The sequence below is a fragment of the Apis mellifera genome, linkage group LG7, assembly GCF_003254395.2.
Source record: "Apis mellifera strain DH4 linkage group LG7, Amel_HAv3.1, whole genome shotgun sequence".
In the NCBI taxonomy this organism is placed as follows: domain Eukaryota; kingdom Metazoa; phylum Arthropoda; class Insecta; order Hymenoptera; family Apidae; genus Apis; species Apis mellifera.
The window spans coordinates 2,267,678-2,275,036 of NC_037644.1; the positions used below are offsets into that span (position 1 = coordinate 2,267,678).

The following is a 7,359-nucleotide window of genomic DNA, read 5'->3' on the forward strand; positions in this document are numbered from 1 at the left end:
GAAAAGTGATTCTGAAAAATAATTCTGGTAATTTTATTTTGAAAGCTTTTGAAAGGATAACCACTATGTTTAAAACATTAATTTTCAAAGGAAAGATTTTAAAAGTATCTGGAATAAATTATAGCTATTATACACATTATTATTATTATTATTATAATTTTATTAAAAAAAACGTACATATTTAAATTATTGCATTTAAAAAAATTTTAAATTATAAAATTCGTGTTTTTCCAGTTGCTTCATTTAAGGCTCCTAGTACGTTTCTACCGAATTTTTTATCTTGACTCGACAATTTTAATTTTTTTTAAATACTTTTCGTATGCGCACGAATAATTAATATACGAAAAAAAAAAACTAATTAAATTTTTTAATTATTTTAGAATCAATGATGCTTTATGAAAGGATGTCGACCACAAAAAAAAACGAAAGGAGGAAATATTTAAATTAGCGTTAGAGAAAGAACGGCGGATCATTGATATTGAATTGGGAGAATTGATTGATCGAAACGTTGGTTTGACTGGTTTTTAATATCGAAAGGGAAATATTAATGAAAGGGAGGAAATATTTCGAGTTCATTTAACACAGCATCAGAGAAATTATGTAATACGTAGTTTGAAAGAGAAATGGATCATTTATATTTTATATCGTCAAACATTTCGTAAAAAAAATTAGTAAATTTTTCTTTAAACTCTTATTTCACGCAATATTTGCATTGTTAATACGAATTATTGCTTGTTTTCTTATATATTTATTCTTTTCAACAAAAACAAATTGGAACAAAATTTATCGAAATTTTAACTCGACAGAATTATATAAACTCAATATACTCTGAAGTGGAAATTGTCAAATTAATGACAAAATATAAAAATACTTTTGTAAGTAAATTAATATATTTATGTAACTTTGAACGATCTTTGTTGCCGAAACAAACGCAAAAGTTAAAATAAACCTGAAAAGAAATTAGCCTCTTTCCACTATCGAATATCTTAGAAACAAAATTAATAAAATGAGTTGAAAAAAGACAGATTTTTTGAACTCAACGTGAAATGTGATTCAATGAAATTAAAACGGGGGAAATCGTAAGGTAAAGTGTTATAAGGGAACCGATATAATAATACCGTGACAATTTATCATTTAAGAATAGACGTTCATCTACTATAATAATAATGATGATGATAAAAAAAATGAGAATAATGCAAGGACGAGGAAAATATTTTCGCTGAGACAGCGAGTAAATTTGTCTTCTCGCGGGGTAATAAAAAATCGCGTAGCGTCCGATAAAAAGAGATGGCGCCTCATAAAAGTAGAAAAGTATCAAGATTCTTACTTTTAACGACAATAACGTGCGCTGTAACAGAGTAACGACTATGGATTATCATCCGACTATCAGCTCCGAGCGCAATAACCTCCCATCTGTTTCTCCTTATGTCGAGCTTAAACTATTTCTCCAAAATTTTCCACCTTCGATAAATATACATTCTTATTATAAGAAATTAAATTGAAGATTATTTTCATAGATTTATATATAAATCAGATTCCTCTCAAATTAATCTATCTTGAAAGTGATGAATAATTTTTTGTACAAAACAAATCTTTTACAATACAAAAGGATTTTTTAATTTTATGAAATAAATTTAAAAGGATAGATATTAAATAAAATGAAATTGATTGTGCATATAAAATTATTCGATTGAAGAGTACATACAATACTTCATCATATATTCTTCTATAAAAAAAAAAGACTTGATTCACATATTTTATTAATTTATATAATTATAGATCATTCGATTTCATTATATTCGTCTGATTTCACAGTTGATCCTCACCTCTCCCCTCCTCCTTCTATTTTTCTTTCCTTTTTGTCGTGGCTAAACAACGTGCACGGAAAAGAGAAGACAGAACAAAGAGGCGGGAAAAACGAGGAAATTTGTTTCGACAACGGCATTAGTGATGCAAATGAAGTTACGTCGTTGCCGGAATTTTTATGTGTTTTTCCACGCTGGCCAGAGCAAATTTTTTGGCTCGCTTTCAAACCGGTCCCCGACGAGAACGGTGCACGACGAAATCATCGACCGTAGGGTAATCTTTTATTTTTTTTTCACTATTCGCCCTCGTGTTCGCAATTTTGAACGACACTCGGACGACAAGTTGGAAAATTATGGCGATCGAAAGGAAATTTTGCCCATTTAATTCGAATAACGAATGAAATTCACTCATATCGATATTTCTTTACGATGTTCGTTCATTTACACGACATTTTTTTCGAAAATTTTACACTGGAATCGACTCAATTGAACGTATAGAATTTATGAGGAGAGAGAGAGAGAGAGAGAGAAAGTTTAATGAAACTATAGTTTTTAAATATCGTATCGACAAATTGGAAAATGACGCGTTTATATATATAGAATCGAATATTGTATATCTCTCGTGTATTTACCACCTCGTTAAATATACTCTGGCGTGCGAAACGTTATCTTTCTGAAACATTGAAGCCAAATCCAATAAAGCAGAAATAAAATTTTTCGCTCGATTCATTTGTTTTAAAAATAAATACGAATTAATTTTATGACTTTTCCTGACCGGCGAAAAATTGTCACCCGTTATTAAACAATTGAACGCTCGATCTTGTGAAACTGCTTATCGATTATAATTTGATCGACCGTACGTAATATTTAATATAAAAATTTTATCGGGAAAATTTAGCCCGAAATTTAAACGATCTCAAGTTAGATCCGAATTTATGTCTAATCCTTACTAATTCACGCTAATCTTAACTCTCCCATTATATTCTAAATTAGATTAACTTCAGGATTTAAACGAATTCAGCTTACAACATCTTTCAAATTATATCCATCAACTTGTAAGTATTTCTGTGAAAATATATCCTCTTTTATTTTGACTTTAATAATTTTAAATAAACTCGTTACAAAATGCAATTTTTCAATTCTATCTAAAAAAAATTATATGGAACAAGAAGAAAGATTCACAAAAATTCGTTTGCTATTGCACTTCTGCTACTTCTTTTCCTCTACAGTTACGTGATCACGAGCAATATTAAGGAAACTGTATCATAGCTAAGTACTAGTTAAGTTTGATCTAATCTATTCTTGATTCACACTTAACCCAAATCCAACAAACGTTATCACTTTTAAACCACCCTCGAACACGAAAAAGGAATTGCATTCGTCGATGATTAAATAAGAATGCAAAAGAAAAGGATAAAATATTGTACATACAGAAAAATCTTCTCTTTTTCACACGAAGAACAGTTTCGATTAAACGCTCAGAGATACAACGTACACATAATTGACAATAACGGATACTTATTTTATAGACATTTGTCGTACAATTCAAAGAGAATAAGAGAAATGAAGAATAGTAAGGTATTCTATATTATCAAGTCGTTCTAACTACCCTCCCCCCCCTCTCTCTCTCTCTCTGTACATGTTCGAGTCATTCTATACATCTACACATACAACTTGACAAAGAATGCAACCACGAAAGCGAAATGCACACGCGTATATAACAGTGGAACGCGCAGACAAATGTCGATGGCGAGCAACAAGTGTCGAGGAGGTCTTTACTTTCTGACAATGAGTACAAAATCTGGCCGACTTGAATACGCGAACACAAGAGGAAAAGGAGGAGAGTACGTCGCCAAAGGTTCTACGTCCACAATTAGCAATCACGCAAATTCGGTTGCTCCCCTTTCATTCTTTTCCATTCCATCTCCATATATATATACGCGTTCGTTCTCTGTGAAAAACTATATTGTGTGCATTCACTCGCTGTATACACACGTATTTCTTATTATCGGCGTGTAATCGTGGAATTTTAATTCGAAGTTTTGTTGCGCCACGTTCGCGGAAACGTGTGTCACGCGAAACGAGCATGAATCAAGTTACAACGATCGTAATTGATAATTGGCCGAGAAAAGTGTGGTGTTTGGTTAATGAACGATTACGATAAGTGTCGGGGGAGGGGACGGCGAGCGAATTTTTCGGCCATTTCTCTCTCTCGTGCCTTCGTCGCGTTTGCAAAGAGACCTCGATCCCTATCTGATCAGATCGTATCGCGTATTTTTCTCTGGTGACTAACATGAGAACCTGCGAAATTGAATTAATTTACCTGACCGGTAATTGGTCGAATGTTGTTCCTGCGCTTCAATTTTGTAATCATCGATTTTAAAAAATTATCTTAAAAATTTTACGAGTCACAAATTGATTAATATTACAAATTATGTTTTTTATAAATTTTAAGAAGTTTCAATTTTAAGACAGTTTATTAATTTTACGTAACCTTGTCTTTATTTTTTTTTTTTTTTTCGTTAATTAATTCTTACTTCCTTCGTGGAACTTCAATTATTCTGCTCGTTTGTGTTAACTGGAATTAAAATTCATCAAAATTATTACGCTCGATCGTGATTATTCGGGATCACGTTGCTCGAACTTTCGTGGATCGAGTTTCTTATTCGAGTTGAAACGGTTTCACTCAGAGGTCATTTCACATTTCATTTAGCGGAAGATTCCTTGCCCCCCTCCCCGTAAAATTACACGGAACCTTTATTCCATAAGTTTTTCACATTTCATTTCACGCAAGATTCATCGGCCCTCGTAAAGTTCGCTCGCTTCGCGGGTAGACCTACTACCCCGATATTTCTCTCCCCTTTCGCATCTCATTCGCAGTTGTTGTCAAGTTTCCACGAAACTCCACGCGAGACAAGCGTTCGATAATTGCGTCGCATCTCCCTTGGGATGATCAAACGTGACGATCGTGTAACATCGTGTAACGTTTCAAAACAAAAATGAAATTGCATGATAACTGTGTGTGTGTGTAATAATGTATCGATTTTGATCGATTATATTTTATTTAATAACGTTGTTACAAGGAAGAATTATCTCTTTTTTTTTAGCACTTTTCTGTGTACCTTTACGAAGGCTATTTGTAAAACAGGAATGAGAATTAGTATTTTTTATTATATATTACGTGAATTGAAATAATATGTCGATGTATAATATATCTGGAAGATTGGTAGAAGAATTAAAGAAAATTTATAGAATTTTCTCGCGACACCTTCCCTTTATGAAGTCAAAATTGGGCGGGCATCTGACAGGAACTGTAATCAGTTGCCTGTTCGTTATATCGAAACTTTCGGTTAATTCTTCTGGATTTTTCTCCGTAGTTGTTGTCGTGGGCATCCAAGTTGACGGGTCGAAGAAATGAAAATTAGAAATTTTCGCGTTTTCCTTCACTTTTTTGAACGCTTCGTGCATCTTTTGTAGAAAAGTGGCAGGCTCCTCGGTTGTGGTTGTTGTTGTTGTCAACTGTCCCTGGGAAAGGTACGTCAACACAACAAGCACAAAGAAGCAAAGATGAAGAATATAAAGTTGAAATCTCATCTTTGTTATATCACCGAGAACCTTGACATAGAAATATATCATTATGAATGTAATGTTTCTCTGTATTTTTGCCTTTGTTTTTTGTTCGCGAAACGTCCAATATTACAACGTGTAATCTGAATGTAGATTACCTTTTCAATTTGAAAATTCTTTATATATCGAAGATCCTTTTGTTTATATCTCAATATTTGCTTTAATTAATATCAAGTTGAAATTGATGATCACTTTTAAGGAAACCTGTACAATAGAACATGAAATTTACAAACTTGCACAAACTTGTAATCTTCTAAACGAGATAAATAACTAGTAAAAAAATAATCAATCACTTCTTTCGCAAAAACAATTTACATAAACCGTTTTGACAACATTTTCTTAACATAAATTTATCTTCAAAATTGATATTCACTTCTTACGAAACTATCTATCTATATTTAAAAAATATATAAAATCATTCACAGCTAATTTGCTTCTCTCAAAAAATTCTCTCAAATTTCACTTTTCACTCTTCATGAAACAATCTACAATATACAAAGCAAAAAAAGAAAAAAAATCGAATGTCAATTACTATATTACGAAACTCTATTGTTGAATAATTATTCATTTACCACGACAAACACGAGAGAAGAAATAATAACGACACTCGATCCACGTATCTTCAATACGACTCTCGTGAGACTATAAGATCTCTATATAACTCTCGTCGATATCGCGAGGCGAAATAAATCCGGGGAACGGAATGCAATATAGCGTCGGCAGATGAGTATAAAGAGCGCGATTAATCTGGGGACGGGAATCGCAACAATCGGATGACCAGAAGACGGTAACCAATCCCCCCAGTTTCGCTCGTCAAAGCGTATCATTTCTTTCATTGGGTCAAGAGTGCACTCCGTTATTTGCCACGGCAACTTGTCTCGCGATAAATTGTTTTCCCAGATATATTTCTGCTCCCGTTTCCCAATCATTCTTATCTGCCGCGACCCGCTTTGTCATCGAATTCTCTTTTCTTATTCCGTCCCCAGCCTATCACTGTTGTGTTGGTCACTATCTATTCGTGTAGTCAGCTATTTGTTCCTACATATTTTCAGTGCCGATTTTTAGTCCAATATATAATTCTTCTTCTTTGGGATTTCAATGGTGAAAATGGAAAAAAATGCGAGGCTTTGCGAGGTTACTTAGGGATTTCGATGTCCCCCTCCCCCCTCCGCGTGTTTGGTTTTTAGGTTAGGTGAAGTAGTTTCTTTTGGGAGATAAAAAAATATCTGTAATATATATATTTGTAAAAATATTGTGCAATAGATAATATTGTATATGATACGTTTGTGAAAGTGTTCATTGACTTATTATTATAAACTAACCTCGAAGATGATATAGAAAAAGATCTTATCGAGATGAATTATTCAATAATGCGATAATATTGAATAACATAAACTTGGAATTAATTTACATTAATTGTCACTGTAACAAAATCTTATATACAAACGTGAAGATATTTACAGATTTAAATAATCTAAAAATTAAAAATTACCTTCAAATTGTTAAATAATGTAATCAATGCGAATTATAAAGTATGATACAATTATAATTAAAATTTCGTTCAACAGATGGAACGTGCTTAAAGATTAAAAATTTCATCCAAATTTTTCGACTTGCAAAACAATTTCAAAATTACCATCGTTTTATGCTTCACCGGCTTAAAAAGGAAAGAAAAAAGAGATCGAAGCTTTTGAAGTATCGTGAACCGAAATTTAATTCCAAACACAACATCCCAAAAAGTATCCTTACAAAAGAGAAAGAGAGAGAGAGAGAGAGAGAGAGAAAACCACTCACGACGATCGTGATGTAAAAACGTGTAATCCAAAGTGCGGTTGTTCTTTTCGCGTTCAAAGCCAACGGATCGTTATTACGTTTAATTGGACGTGAATTGGCATGCCTGGTAGAAGGGGTAACTAGAAAAGAAAAA

The 7,359-nt window shown here is 32.8% G+C and overlaps 1 long non-coding RNA gene across 1 annotated transcript; it reads right to left on the minus strand.

The window, feature by feature from the left end:
* Window positions 1–2,090: 2,090 nt before the first annotated feature.
* Window positions 2,091–6,410, minus strand: LOC100576841. Its single transcript, XR_001703751.2, has 3 exons — window positions 6,005–6,410; window positions 5,531–5,636; window positions 2,091–5,420 (listed from the first exon to the last, which is right to left on the minus strand). It is a non-coding gene; the product is annotated as an uncharacterized LOC100576841 (long non-coding RNA).
* Window positions 6,411–7,359: the final 949 nt, after the last annotated feature.